We start from the raw sequence: 15,559 nt of genomic DNA, 5'->3' as shown, positions 1-15,559 counted from the left end.
CAGTCACTAACAGAGGGGAAATGGTAACAAACCAAAAGCGAGTGGCACCAGTAGCCACACACTATAGTGGTTCAGTTTGGCATATTAAGGAAGAGTTAAAGCACGGGCAGCCAAAAGGAAACTCCAAAAAGATGGCACTTCTTAAACTAGAAGATACAGGAGTAAATTCTGTTGCTGGATGTACAGTTGAACCTCACCGTTACAAACACCTGAGGAATGGATGTTTTTTCGTAACTCTGAAATGTTCATAACTCGGAACAAAACGTTATGGTTGTTTTTTCAAAAGTTTACTGCTGAACATTGACTCGATACAGCTTTGAAACTTTACTATGCAGAAAAAAAATGATGCTGTCCCTTTATTTTTTAGTAGTTTATGTTTAACACAGTCCTGTACTGTATTTGCTTTTTTTTTTTTTTTGGTCTCTGCTGCTGCATGATTGTATACTTCCTGTTCCAAATGAGGTGTGTGGTTGGACTGATCAGTTCGTAATTCTGGTGTTTGCAACTCTGAGATTCTACTGTATTCTCTTTGCAGAGGGTAAGCCAGGGGCATCTCATCTCCTCCTTCCTTTCCCTCTCTCTTCATGGGGCAGGCAAGAGGCAACTCACACCTGGATGACTGGTTAGTGAGAGGCCAGTCCAAAGCCAGGTGCTGTCCAGTGTGGCTGTGATCCAATCCATCTTCGGTCCACTAGGATTGCTCATCAATGAGGAAAAGTCAGTCCTGTCACCTGTACAAAGGATAGAGTTCATAGGAGCAGTCTTGGACCGTACGGAAGCCAAGGCATTGCTCCCACAGACTAAGTTCCAGAGGATGCTGGCCATTTCTTTAGACCTGGAGGCCCATCCTACCACAACAATACGGAATTGCCTCAGACATTTGGGGCACATGGCCTCATGTACTCACATGGTTTGTCATGCTAGGCTTCATCTCAGGAAGCTACAGGGATGGCTGAGCTCGTTGTACTCTTCAATTTGCCATTCTCTGGACGTGGTAGATTGGGTGCCCTCATGCATCTTAGCCTTCCTGGAGTGGTGGACAGACCCTCCAATGTGTGCATGGGGGTTCCCTTTGATCCTCTCAACCCATTTTGACCTTAGTTACAGTCACTTCAACCCTATACTGGGGAGCCCACCTCAGATCCCTGCATACTCAAGAGCTATGGACTTCCCAGGATTTAACTCTCCACATAAATGTAAGAGAGTTGACAGCCATTCAGTTAGCTTAACATGCTTTCCTTCCTCATATCAAGGCAAAGAATTTGCTAATACTTACAGACAATACGGTGGCTATGTATATGTGAACAGGCAAGGAGGGGACCAATTGACTCTGCTATGCCAAGAAGCAATGCTTCTGTGGGACTTTTATATCGACAACTCAGTCCTCCTCAAAGCCTCCCACCTTCTGGGTGTCCAGAACAGCCTGGTACATCGGTTAAGCAGGTCTTTCAACAGCCATCATGAGTGGTCTCTCTGCCCAGATGTAGCCAAGTTCATTTTCCAATTCCGCACATAGACGTGTTTGCAATCAAACTCAACAGGAAGTGTAATCAGTTTTGTTTGTGAGGAGGTCACAGTCCAGGATTTCTCTCAGATGCGTTCCTGTTTGCCTAGACAGACAAGTTTCTGTATGCATTTTGCCCTGTTCCACACCTACTCGGAGTGTTGTTAAAAATCAAGCAAGATCACACCCATGTGATACTCATAGCACCAGTGTGGCCTCACCAACACTGGTATTCCACCCTGCTGAGCCTCTCAGACAAGGCTTTGTTGACACTACTGCTGGACTTGGATCTGCTCTCACAGGACCACAGTCACCTCCTACAACCCAACCTAGAGGCCCTTCACCTGACAACCTGGATGCTCCGTGATTAACACTTCAGGAGGTGAGCTGTTCAAAGGGGGAACAAGATGTGCTCTTGAATAGTAGAAAACCTTCTACTAGGTATACTTGCCTGGCAAATTGGAAGAGATTCTCCCTCTGGTCCCAACAGAAAGGGATTTCCCCAGTTCTGGCTCCAATACAACATGTGCTGGATTATTTCTTGTACCTAAATCAGCAAGTTTTTGCCATTAGTTCTTCAGGGTCCACCTGGCAGCTATCTTGGTTTTCCACCCTTCGACTGATCATTGCTCTCTTTTCTCCAATCCCATTCAGGCAGGTTTTTGAAGGGTCTGGATCACTTATATCCCCATATAGAGGATCCTATTTCCCCTAGGGACTTAAAACTGGTATTGACAAAACTAATGGATCCTGCCTTTGAACCATTAGATACCTGTTCTTATTCCATCCCTCAGCCTTTCTTTTTGTCAATCACCTGGGACAGGAGAGTGGATGAATTAAGTGCTTTAGTGTCTGTCCCTCTGTATACAGTCTTCTACTACAGTGGTTTTCAAACCAGGGTACGTATATCCCTAGGAGTATGGGAGCTCTCATCACGGGTGCATGAGAAAAATCCTGTAATTGCAGACAACACATTTTTATTCAGTAGGATTTGGCAATCTAATCAAAACCTTATGACCTTATCTCAGATGGGGGGTATGCGGTAGACTACATTATTAGGAAAGGGGTAGGCAGCCTAAAAAGTTTGAAAACCGCTGTTCTACAAGGACAAGGTATACCTACCCCATCATCCCAAGTTTCCTACCAAAAGTGGTGGTGTCTCACTTCCATATTAATTAGGCAATATATTTGCCAACTTCCTTCCTGAAACCTCATGCTCATAAGGATGAGGAAAGACTCCACCCATTAGTTCTCAGGACAGCAATAGCATTTTACTTTGACAGGACTAAGCTATTTAGATCTTCCTAACACAATTGTTTGTGGCAACTGCAGACACAATGAATGGCCTTCCAGTTTCTTCTCAAAGAATCTCATTGTGGATTTCTTCTTGCATACATTTGTGCTTCAACATGGGCAATGTTACTCCACCAAACAGGGTGCTAGTGGGTTCAGCCAGATCACACACAACCTCTACAGCCTTTCTAGCCCCAGTGCGTGTCCTGGACATTTGTAGAGCTGCAACTTGGTCTTCAGTGCATACCTTTGCCTCCTATTATGCCATTTCCCAACAATGTAACAATCATGCCAGATTTGGATGTGTGGTCCTTCAATCATTAATCAAGTAAACTCCAATCCCATCTCCACATTGAACTTGTGGAATGGACATGTGCAATCACTCGAAGAAGAAAAAAATGGTTACTAACCTGTTCTATAACTGTTGTTCTTTGAGATGTATTGCACATGCCCATTCCACCCATGATCCACCCTCTTTCCCCTCTCTATCAGAGTCTGTCCAGTAAGAAGGAATTGGGTGGGGAGGGGGAGGAATTGGGGTCAGCTCTGCCCTTTATACAATCATGCTGCAGCATACAGCAACAGAGGGTGCATGTGCCACTTTGATGAGTATTGCTGAGGGAAAAATCTCCGACTACACACCTAAAATAGAATGGACATATGCAACACACCTCCAAGAACAATAATCACAGGAGAAGCCGGTAACCGTTTCTTTTTATTACTGCACAAATATATCTGGAGCACCTGACTTTGGATACCATCCAATTTCTTTGAAATGGTGACACACAAAATGTAAACTCCCTGGCTTGCCTCACCACTGTCCCTTCTTCCTTCTTTGAATATCTCTTTTAATAACCAATAACAACAACCTCTCTTGTTACTCTGGCATTGAACCTGGGTGTCTTTTCTGGCTCCAAGTGTTCTTTGGAGGCTCACAATAGTAATGTTGCTGAGGTTTCATATTATTAACATAAGGACATCTTTAGACTGAGACTTACATTTTTTCCCCCAAGCACACAGATGCTTCATTATGTGCTCTGTGTATGCATATATATGGTTTGATATATCATCACAGAAAATCTGAACAATGAAGGAAGCATGATTGTTGTTCCCCTTGATTTTTTTCTAAAGAATGAATATTACATACTTGGTGAAAAAGAACAAAGTAGCAAGGAAATCTATTTTTATAAATATCAAAATCATTTATTTATTTGTATTGTGGTAGTTCCTAGGAGTCCCATTCATGGACTAAGACTCTGCTGAGAAAGTCAATGGGATTTGTGTTCCTAAGTCACTTAGGTGCTTCTGAACATTCTACGCTAAATCTCAATCCAGCCAGAGACTGAAGACACTGAAAATATATATGAACAGTTTTGCAATACAAAGGTCCTCCCATTGGCACAGACACAGCAGCATATATATAGTACATTTCTGGAACCAACAACCCAGCTGGCCTATTCATGGGCTTTCTGGTGGGTGAAGTTAAAAGGAGCCAGCAGTTTCACAGAGTGATAAGCTCATGAACTTTGTGTCTTCGTAGACCAGAATGCAGCAGAGTCTTTCAACAGTGATCAGTAGTCTCCGCAAAGCAGCAGCAGGGAAAACTGCATGAAGGGTGGATAGATGAAGGATCAAAAATCAAATGGAAGTTGATCTCCCTGTTGCTGTTATCAGAATTTTTTGTGAAAGACTTCACTGAATAAGGATTAAATAAATGTTATCAATTGCTAAATAATTGATATGCCTTAGGGTTCAGGACACCTAGAGTACTATGAGTTGAGTAGCTTTATTTCATTAAATGAGCACTCAGACATGAATATGGATTATTGGTTTGATCATTGTTAATATGCCATGGTTTATGGTTCTGATGCTTCATGTTGAAATATTTGTTTGTAGGGGATCGTGAGTGAATGTGCACACTAGTCTTTCACCTGTGGAGACAAGTGGCCTAGGCCAAGATGAGACTGAGTGCTCAGTACAGCCCAAATGCATCTCATCACCCCTTGGACTGGCTGCATTAAGGCTTCAAAGGAGGTTTAGTAAATTCTAAAGGATGTTGGATCTCCTGAGTAGAGGCAAAGATTGGCAGCAAGACACCCCAGTATATTTTAAATTTACGTAAACCCCAAGGCCAGAAGACCTAGTGGATGGAACTGTCAGCTTCTTCTGTTGGAGGGAAGGGAAAAAGCCAGCACTACCCAGCTTCATTTACATCTTGTTTATCTATAATTCCATACACTGAGTTTTGTTTTAGTTGACATTTAAGTTTTGATGTGTAAAGATGTGAGTAAATGATGATCCTTAGTGTCTAATGAAAGGGCATAGGCACTTTGCAGGATATGCCTTGGGTAAGGAATCAGTATGACTTTACTACACATGGGCTTTGATTGGGCAATGAAGCTTGAGCATATCAAGAAAGGAAGAGAAAGGTGCTTTGTTCTTGAGACCTGGTATGCTAGCTTCAGGAACAGGAACTCTGCCCAAGAATACTGTTTTGCTCTTGATTTGCCCATGGAGGAATGTGCAGGGTGAAGGTTCAACTGGGCTTGTGGTAGGAATATCAGTTGCATTGCAGAGGTGACTTTATGTTGGGTCCTGATTGGATGAGCAGTGGTGGTAGCCCAGCAGAACAGACTTCACAGTGAAGTAGAACTGAACTGGCAGTGGCAAAACTGAGTTGACTTCAGAGTATCCTGTGTTGCAGGGTGGTTGACCCTTTAAGGGGATTTGGGCCTTGCCTCCCCTGTGACTGATCAAGTGCTTATAAAAACCAGCAAGTGGCTCAGTTGGAAAGGAGAGCTGCAGGAGGGAGGTTGGCCTCTGTGGCAGGTCCTGGAGCTGGGGGAGAGATGTTGAGGGAAAGTCCTCTGGGCCCCTGAAGATAGGGTTGCTGTCACGGAGTGTGGGGGAGTCCAGGACCTGCACCCCTCTTCCTTGATTCACTGAGACTCTCAGCCAGCCAGTAAAACAGAAGGTTTATTGGACAACAGGAACACAGTCCAAAACAGTGGTTGTGGGTACAACCAGGACCCCTCAGTCAAGTCCTTCTGGGAGAGCAGGGAGCTTAGACCCCAGCCCTGGGGTTCCCTGTGTTTCTCCACCCAGCCCCAAACTGAAAACTAAACTCCCCCAGCAGGCACTCTCCTGCAGCCTCTGTCCACATTCCTGGGCAGAGGTGCTACCTCCTCCTTCCCCTCCTGGCGCAGGTGACAGGCTCTAAGGTCTCCCATCCCCAGGGCACATTCCCAGGTCAACACCTCCCTCTCTCTGCTGCGTCACATCGTCACAGTTGCCAACATAGTATTTAAAAAAATATGGGACAGACCTCAGATGTCCCCAATCTTGACTTGAACCTCTGGGGACAAGTCCCTTTCCCTCCACCCCCAGGCTTCCTAGGGTTTCTCTCTCTCTCCAGCTCTGGATGCTGCAGAGAACCCAGGACCTCAGGTGCTGGGACAGCAGCCACTGCTACTCCTCTTCAGGGTCTGCATGCGGACCAGGAGCTGAGCTGGAGGCTGCAGTTGCTGGTCTTTGCCTGCTGCAGTGCTGAGCACCTTGCTGGGGACATTGGCAGAGACTCTGTGGGGGTGGGGGGAGCTACACCCCGGGAGTACTGACCTCTCTGCCAGTACAGCTCCAAGACACACAGCCCCGTCCACTTGCCCTGCCAGACAGAGCCTGCACAAGGAAAGAAGACGGGGCCGCGCTCAAGGGCTGGAGTCCGAAGGCGGTTCTGTCCAGCAGGGGCCCAGTACTCATGGGCGCATCTTTCCACTCCCTTCCTGACGCTGGCCCTTGAATGCAGCCCTGTCTGCTTTTCCTGCGCAGCACTGAAGGGCCAGGGTTGGGACGGGAGTGAAAAGATGCACTGTGAGTGCTGGCCCCCTGCTGTTGAAATATAGGATAAAAGGTGTCCCGTACTGATTTAAAATGGGACAGGCAATTTTCTGTTTAAATAGGGACGCCCCTTATAAAATGGGACTTTTGGCCACCCTACCTGCAGAAGACCCTGGGTCAGGGGAAATGACTGGGTTTGTATGTGGAACTTACCTTGAACTGGTTGATTATGTTTGAAGAATAAACTGGGCCCTGAAGAAATGGCCTGAACAGATTTTTGGGTGAAGTGTTAGTCCTCCCTGGGACAGGGGCACGGCCATCCTGGCCCACCCAGCTGGTGCAAGTGAGTTGAAATGTCTGAACTGGACCATATGCGCTCCGTTGGAGCAGGACTTGGCTGAGAAGTTCTTTCAGCACCAGCAGGGGAGAGGAGTCATCCCTAGATATCTTTGGCTACCACTTAGACCAGTGGTTCTCAAACTATGGGGAGGTCCTGCCAAGGGAGGCACAGGGATGTGTCTAGGGAAGCGCAAACTGTGTGCTGCTTTTTTTTTTGCTTTTTTTTTCTTCTTCTTCTTCTTTTTTTTTTTGGTGAAGAGCTCTGGCTGTCAGCCCCAGGTGCTTGGAGCTTGTGCAGAAGGGCCATGCACACCCAGGAGATGGGGCAAAAGGGGACAGCTGGAGCCCCACCACTCAGGCTCTGGTTCTCTTTCCCCTCCTCCCAATTCCTCACCAGGAGGCAGCCCGGGCTTGGGCTCTCCTTCCCCCCCCCTCGCCCAATCCCTCACCTGGAGGTGGCAGGGCTCCAGTTGTCAGCCCCAGGGTGGCAGCAGCAGTGTAGAAGTAAGGGAGGCAATGGGGTGCTAAGTCTGCTGTGTGATATTTTCACATTGCCACCCTTACTTCTGTGCTGCGGCTGCTGCTGGGGTGGCATTGCCTTCAGAGCTGGGTGCCCCGCCAGCAGTCGCTGCTCTCTGCTTGCTGTCAGAGCTGGGTGGCTGTATATGTCCTTGGGGGGGGGGGGGCTGGAGGGGGAATAAATGACTACAGACGAAAGAAGTGGGGCCCAATCAAATACGTTTGAGAATCACTGACTTAGACTGATTCAACCTGTGAGTGGAGTTTTCAGTGGGGCGGATTGTGGTAAGACAGGGTCCTTGACCTCCATCAGCTGCATGTTGCTCAAGAGTGAGAGGATTTGACAAAACTCCTAATGTGTTGATTTGGGCTTCTCCATTTCTTATCTGAATATATAAGTATATATACTGAGGGTTTTCTATATTGCTTTTGACTGTGTTCTCCCTTTCACCCCGCAAAATAAGATCCCCATGTTCCATGTTCTCAAAGGACTCTGTGTGTTTGTAAGTGGGGGGAAAACTGCCTGCAAAGGTGACCGGGGAAGTTTTTCAAGAAGGACCCCTAGAACCTGGCTCTTATGGCTGCCTGTGGCACCCATCAAATGGATAACATTGTGTTTTAAATAAACAGTTTAATCCTGGGTAGACATAATTACTTAAATGTGTCTAGATAGGCTGACAGTCTAACCCTCACTCTCACACAAGTCACCATGTTTTGGCATGCATGGAAATCTCTTCTGAGATCAGGACCTGGACTAGTTGGAGCATAGTGTTCCTGATCACCTTTCACCACGCTGCTTGTTCTAACCAGGGCTCTCTGTTCCCTGAAATTCACAAACCCTAACATACACTAAAGTCACAAGAAGTGAGCCGTAGCTCACGAAAGATTATGCTCAAATAAATTGGTTAGTCTCTAAGGTGCCACAAGTACTCCTTTTCTTTTTAAGAAATAAAACATAAATCTCCTTTGTTTTTGCGCTGGTTATTTTATGTCCATAAAGGCTATAAAACTAATATGCTGATGGGACTGGATGAAATGATGGATGATGTCTGTGTGTTGGTTGATAGATGACATAATGGGCCACTACCGTAGCAGCATTTATTCAGTGCCCGTTGAATACTTGGCATAAAAAAAAGCAGTGGTACATGGCTTGTCATTTTAATAACTAAGGATGGACATTGTGGTCAACTACTATGAGATGCCCCATAAGACAGAGTCATAGGATAGGACTGTTAGGACTATTGCATGGAGAAAAATGCTCACACTGGCTGCTTTGGCTTTCTCCATATAACTTACATGTGATTTTATGTATATCCGGAGAGAGAGCAAGTGAGAGAGTGTAATAAAACAGTCAGACATCTGTCTGTGCCAGAATTCAGTCAACCAAGAACTTTACTTCACAGGTAATTTGCATGCAAATGTCATTGGTTGTAATGAGTCAGTGATATGAAGGAAATGGCACAGCCAACAAAGGCTATAACCCCAAACACACACAGCCCATCACTGTAGCATACATCCCTCATTTGCCACCTGCACAAATCAACACAAATTTCCCAGGACAATACAGTGCACCCACAAATCAACACAACCACCCACACTACCCCACAACCAGCATGCACAATACCCCAACACACATAGCCCAACACAAACAAATCAACACAACCACCCACACAACACCACAATCAGCACACACAATAACCTCAAACACCTACAGCCCCACCACCATAGCACATACTCCTCATTCACTACCTGCACAAATCCACACAAATCTTCTAGCACAACACACACATTCACCCACCTTCACTCATACTTACCATCAACTTGAACAGCAAAGCTGTGGGTCAGTGTGTGTATGCGTGAGTGTGTGTCTCTGTGCCTGCGATGCATGCTTACACACACATATACTTGAAAGCAAGGTGAGTATGGACCTCCCATCTGAAGTACTTTGATTTGTCTAATTATATCACTTTGGCTACGTCTATACTTGGAGCTAGGAATGGGAGTCCCAGCTTAAGCAGATCTACATTAACTTTGATGGAGCTAGCATGCTAAAAATACTAGTGTAGCCCTGGCAGCACAAACTTGCCACCGTATGTACTCCTGGGGGCGGGGTGATGTGTACTTGAGGTAGCTTGCCCATGCTGCCATAGGGTTGCCAACTTTCTAATCACACAAACCCAGACACCCTTGCCCCACCCCTGCCCCTTCCCTTCCCCAAGGCCCCACCCCTTTTCCGAGACTTCACCCCCTGCTCACTCCATCTCCCCTCCCTCCATCACTTACTGTCCCCCACCCTCACTCACTTTCATGGGACTGGAGAAAGGGGTTGGGGTGTGGAGGGAGTGAGGGCTCTGGCAGGGGGTGCAGGCTCCAGGGTGGGCCCATAAATGAGGGGTTCAGGGTGCGGGAGGGAGCTCTGGGCTGGGGCAGGAGGTTGGGATGCAGGAGGGGCTGAGGGCTCTGGCTGGGAGTGCGGGCTCTGGGGTGAGGCCGGGCTGAGAGCAGGAGCTGGCAGCTGGGAACAGGGTCTGTGGGGGTGGCAGGGGCTGGAGCAGAGCTTGGGGTAGAGCAGGACTCCCTCGTGTGGGCTGGCCTGGGCCCTTCCGTGTCCCCCTGGAATTTCCTCTATGCCCCCCCAAGGGTGAATGCCCCACAGTTTGGGGACCACTGGCCTAAGTGCTCCGCCCCACCTGGAGGGCCAGAGCCAAAAGACAATTGTTGTTCATCCCAGCCAGAAGGCTGGGCTACCAGCTGACTGGTCCTTCTCCTGGAGACCTGAACTGTAATTTGGGCAATTGCGCTGCTGCAAGTCAGACCGCCTGATGACTTCTGGCGGGCATATTGACATCCCGACACTGATAGAAGGGGGTGCCTTGCCTTGGAGAGTAAGGAGCACTACACAGCCCTTTACCTTTTTTGTGTCAGATATAGGGAATTTAATTTATCTTACGTTGTGAGTTGCTCAATGAGTTTAAGCACCATACTCCTCTTTGCTCAGGTTGGACACTAAAAATCCCCGCACTAAAGAATATTAAGCTACCACCTTTGTCTCATTTAAGTCACTCCTAAAAACTCGTATTTACCACAAACCCTTCAAAAAGTGAACTAAAATTAAATTTTAAAATGTACTCACTAAGAATCATTGCAAAATGTGAATCACTGCATAATGTGCCTTATATAACCTTGTTCTTCCCATCTCTATTCTTCTCTTGTTTGTTCTTCCCTTATTTGTTGTGTGATGTCTTAATTCAGGGTTTCAAAGCTTTTTCATCACACAGACCATATTTGGAGAGAATGTCTTGTGAACTACTTCCCCTCTCATGTCTAGTCATGAGGACAGTCTCCTCTTCCATTTATGATCTCATAACATTCCTAGGGCAATAGCAACAATTGCTTACAGGGAACGTTTTAATATTAGGAAAGTATTTAATATTATTTGACTGCCTTTTCGTGCAGTTTAGCTGCTGGAAACAAGAAGCGGGAACCACCAACTGGTGCTTCATGGACCATAGTCATAGAATCATAGAAGATTAGGGTTGGAAGAGACCTCAGAAGGTCATCTAGTCCAACCTCCTGCTCAAAGCAGGACCAACCCCAACTAAATCATCTCAGACAGGGCTTTGTCAAGCCCTTAAAAACCTCTAAGGATGGAGATTCCACCACCTCCCTAGGTAACCCATTCCAGTGCTTCACCACCCTCCCAGTGAAATAGTTTTTTCTAATATCCGACCTAGACCTCCCTCCCTGCAACTTGAGACCATTGCTCCTTTTTCTGTCATCTGGTACCACTGAGAACAGCCTAGCTCCATCCTCTTTGGAACCCCCCCTTCAGGTAGTTGAAGGCTGCTATCAAATCCCCCCTCACTCTTCTCTTCTGCAGACTAAATAAGCCCAGTTCCCTCAGCCTCTCCTCATAAGTCATGTGTTCCAGACCCCTAATCATTTATGTTGCCCTCCACTGGACTGTCTCCAATTTGTCCACATTCTTTCTGTAGTGGGGGGCATGGAACCAATCTGAGAACCAATCTCCCAAATATGCTTGTGATAAATAAAGTGGTGGAGTAGTTCCCTTTGATGGACACCCAACCAGCCAGTTAACTGTAAAATCCCTCTTGGTAGCTGTTCTCTGCTTGCTTTACCTGTAAAGGGTGAACAAGCCCACAGGTAAAAGAAAAGGAGTGGGCACCTGACCAAAAGAGCCAATGGGAAGGCTAGAACTTTTAAAAATGGGAAAGAAAAAAGTATTTTCCATATCTAGAAGAAATAATTTGGATAGGGAATATTTAGTTAGACACTATCAGCAGGACAGTCCTTAGACATTGTGGTGCCCTACGCAGCCCCTCCGCAGGAGTGGGGGGCTGGCCCCAGGCCTCTGCAGGGGGGGCGGCTGCACCCAAGGTCTGTGGGGGGCAGGAGCAGGCTTGGGGGGTAGGGGGAAACCACCCCCCAGCATGAGCCGGAGGAGCGGAGCAGGTTGGGGCCGGGTCACTCCACTTCCTGCCACTTGGTGATTGCAAGGCGGGCCCGACCCCGCACTCACAGGGTGGCGGGAAGTGGAGTGACCCGGCCCCAACCTGCTTCGCTCTGCTCCCCTGCCTCCCAGCCTTGGGACTTAAGGGGCAGAGGGGAACCGCCCCCCAGCACTCACCGGCGGCGCGGCTGGGAGCCAGTGGGGCAGAGTGGAGCAGGCTGGGTCTGGGTCACTTCACTTCCTGCCACCCGGTGAGTGCAAGGCGCCCGACCCCTGCTGCAGTCCCCCAGGACACAGCTCAGGGGAAGGGGTAGAGTGGGGGCGGGGCTAGCGCAGAGCAGGGGTGGGGGCAGAGCAGGGACGGGGGCTTTGGGGAAGAGGCGGGGTGGAGGTGGAGCAGGGGCAGGGGCAGCTTTCCTGGCCGGCTCAGCCGGCTGGAGGATTGGGCTGGCCGCTGGAGCTGCATGCAGCTGAGTAGGGCACCAGAAAATTTGGGGCAATTTGGTGGGCTTGAGGGTACCCCACAGGGAGGAATTCCCAAGTGCTCCTTCCTGGGTTCAAGGGGTTTTTTTTGCATTTGGGTGGTGGCAGCATTTACCAAGCCAAGGTCAGAGAGAAACTGTAACCTTGGGAGTTTAATACAAGCCTGGAGGGGCCAGTATTAGTTTTTAAAATCCTTGCGGGCCCCCTCTTCCTGCACTGGAGGTGCCAGAGTGGGGATTCAGCCTTGACAATGCTGATGAGCTTTCAGAGCCCAGGGCCATTGTCTTGTTTGTTTGTTTCATTTCGGGAGGCAGCTAGCGCACCCATGGGCATGATGCAGTTAATTATTCAGATTTATAATTCCATTGCTGTTTTTGTAAGTGTAGAGATTTGCCGCGGTCAAAGTGAATCCTACTGCAGTGCTCTGTGCACTGCTTTGTTGGTACCACCGAAGTGGCGGCCTGTATGTGGGGCTGTATTTTTCAAGGGCTGCATTTTCACGAGAGCTCAGCAGCCCTCATTGTGACACAGAACAGCTGTACAGTTATTTCTCTTTGTAACTCTGTGCCTTCACTAACCCTTCACTCCTCTAACACTTATACAGCAATCCTTCCCCATTGCCACGGAAGCAGTTTGAGTCTTCAAAGCCTCTCTTAAGACTAAGGGCCAGATTCACTATTATCCCGCCCTTTGGGTATGCATTTAGGATTCCATATGGCCAGTGTTCTCGTGCTGTTCTCCTGCATCTTCTTTGTAGGTCACCATCACTTGCCTACCTGGCATCATTTGCCGACGGGATGGGGCAATAAGTGACTGGTCAACAAATCCCTCCTTTCCCCTTCTGCTCTGCTAAGCTTTAAGGGACTACCTGATACAAGACCTCAACATATTTAGTTCCATCAGGAAATGCTGTACCCAAAGTATTTGAAATTCTCAAACACATGCCTCATTCAAAGTGTTTGTCCATAGCCAAACCTTATTGGAACGCTTCTGATGGAGAGTTAGTGATTATTTAGTTTTCCACTTGGTGGCAGCAGAGTCCATAATAATGACACTGAAGCATACCATATTTAATTCAAAGGAGATAACATTGTAATAGCTAGTCTTATCATCTAAGTGTCTTTTTCAATATATACTTCTTACCTGTATCCAAACAGATAAACTCTGTGTGCATAATAGGCAGTATCATTGTATATATAATGATTATTTGGTTTTCTTAAATGTTTTATTGATCAACGATCAAAAGTAAACTACAGGCTTGTATTCCAAGCAGCTCCTTTTATAGACGTTGTTTCAGATCTCTTGGATAAAACGTGAATTTAGTACTCAGAACTCAGTTTATCCACAAACCAGGCTGGGCAGCACCAGAGCCACTGCCTCCAATCCAAGCTGAAATCTCCCCCTTTAACCTACTCTAAACCTGAAACTATAAACGAGACCACATTTGCTCAAATCCAGGTCTGGGTTCTTATAAGAAGGTTCATCATAATTGCTGGGGAACCTTTCAATGATCTTTGCCTGAGCTTCAGACTGGAAACAAAACACCAAACTGGGTGGGGATTTTGGTCTCAACGTTTTGCAGAGCACTGTGCTGTGGGTTGGAGTCCTAGAGGTGGACAGAGATTGCTCATCAATTTGACACTCTCCCTAGACATTGTAGCAGCATTTAGAGATGATTTTATAATTCAAAGGAAAAAATAAACATTCTTTTTTATATGTAAATGTCCTTACAAATAAAGAGTCAGGGAAGAGATGCCCAGAAAACATTCTCGTACACTTATCTGTTTATTCTCTGTGTGGTAACCAGCTGCTCTTTGAGAAAGTCAATGTTTCAACAAACTCTCTGTTCTAACTTGCTTGTCCTTTAGTAACACCGCTTCCAGCTGTCCTGCAAATGCATTCCAAGTCACTGTTGGAAGAAATATTGTATGCACACCCACAATTCTAGCTAAGACAGGTGACAATAATCGTTCAGAAATCTATTCAGCAACGGCTCTTTGCTTTTTTTTTTTGCTATTAAAATAGCAGGCCTTTTCTGCTAGATTTAAGTAAAAGCAGCAATTCCATATTTCTCAACTTTCATCCACAGCTTAGATTAGGAGTTATGAGGAATAGTGGAGTAAGCAGAGTGATGAAGATGTTAGGTTCTGTCCGTTACTGTCTTTAGGCTAGATTCTGTACTGTTTCCTTAGTGATTGGACTGCTTTGGGGTGCAAATTTGTTCCTGGCATAAATTGGTGCCACTCCAGGGACTGTGCTAATTTACAGCAGCCCTAGCTGGGCTAACTATAAGCTGCTCTGCAGCCAAGAATCCCCATAGCACTCACTGGTGCATCCTGACATGCCCTGTACTCCAGGGGTCTGTGAGTGGTGAGTGTTTGGCCACGTACATAGTCCCTATGCTGCTTCTGGATTAATGGAATTCTCCCTAGTCCATATAGGATCTGGAGGCCAGAATCCAGCCCTTTGTCTTCATTCTGCGAATGTGCTTGACAGTGGACAGGAACAGAAATGTTCTCACCAAATCTCTAGTCTATCACCAATATAAAAGTGCTATATCAACATTACTCTTGCCCCCTGAATCAAAAAAATATAATGGGGTGGAAATTGTTTGTTATTGTCAAAATTAGTTCATAAATTGCTCTCCCTTTCCTTACCAGGATTAAATGTGGATGAGCCCCATTGAAAAGGTGCTTAGCAAACAGAGAAAATGGAAAGAGACTGGAAGATACAAAAGCCAAACGGTACTAGACAAAATAAGTGTCTTATCATGTGTATGGGTGAAAATAAAATTACCTTTATTTAGTCTGTTTCTGATTGTCACATTCTGGGATACAATCCAGACCAGTGAAGGGTTGTGTCACCACTTGCCCTGCAACCATGGGTGTCTCACAATGCTGTGCTTTGGTAACTCCCAACCCGGGCTGCTCATAAACAGCATGCAGCTCACAGCCTGAGTGTCTGTGTATGGCCAGGACCACAGCCCTGGTTCAGCAGCTCTGACCCCAGCCACCTGTCAGCAACACTCCAGTCACATTCCGGCTTCCAGCAGCCTTGGTTACTACTTGTAGGGTGGCCCCAACACAGTGCCAGTCCCGAATTTCCCCAAAGCA

This window comes from Caretta caretta, chromosome 1 (genome assembly GCF_965140235.1).
Source record: "Caretta caretta isolate rCarCar2 chromosome 1, rCarCar1.hap1, whole genome shotgun sequence".
NCBI lineage: Eukaryota > Metazoa > Chordata > Testudines > Cheloniidae > Caretta > Caretta caretta.
This window is presented reverse-complemented; position numbering follows the sequence as displayed.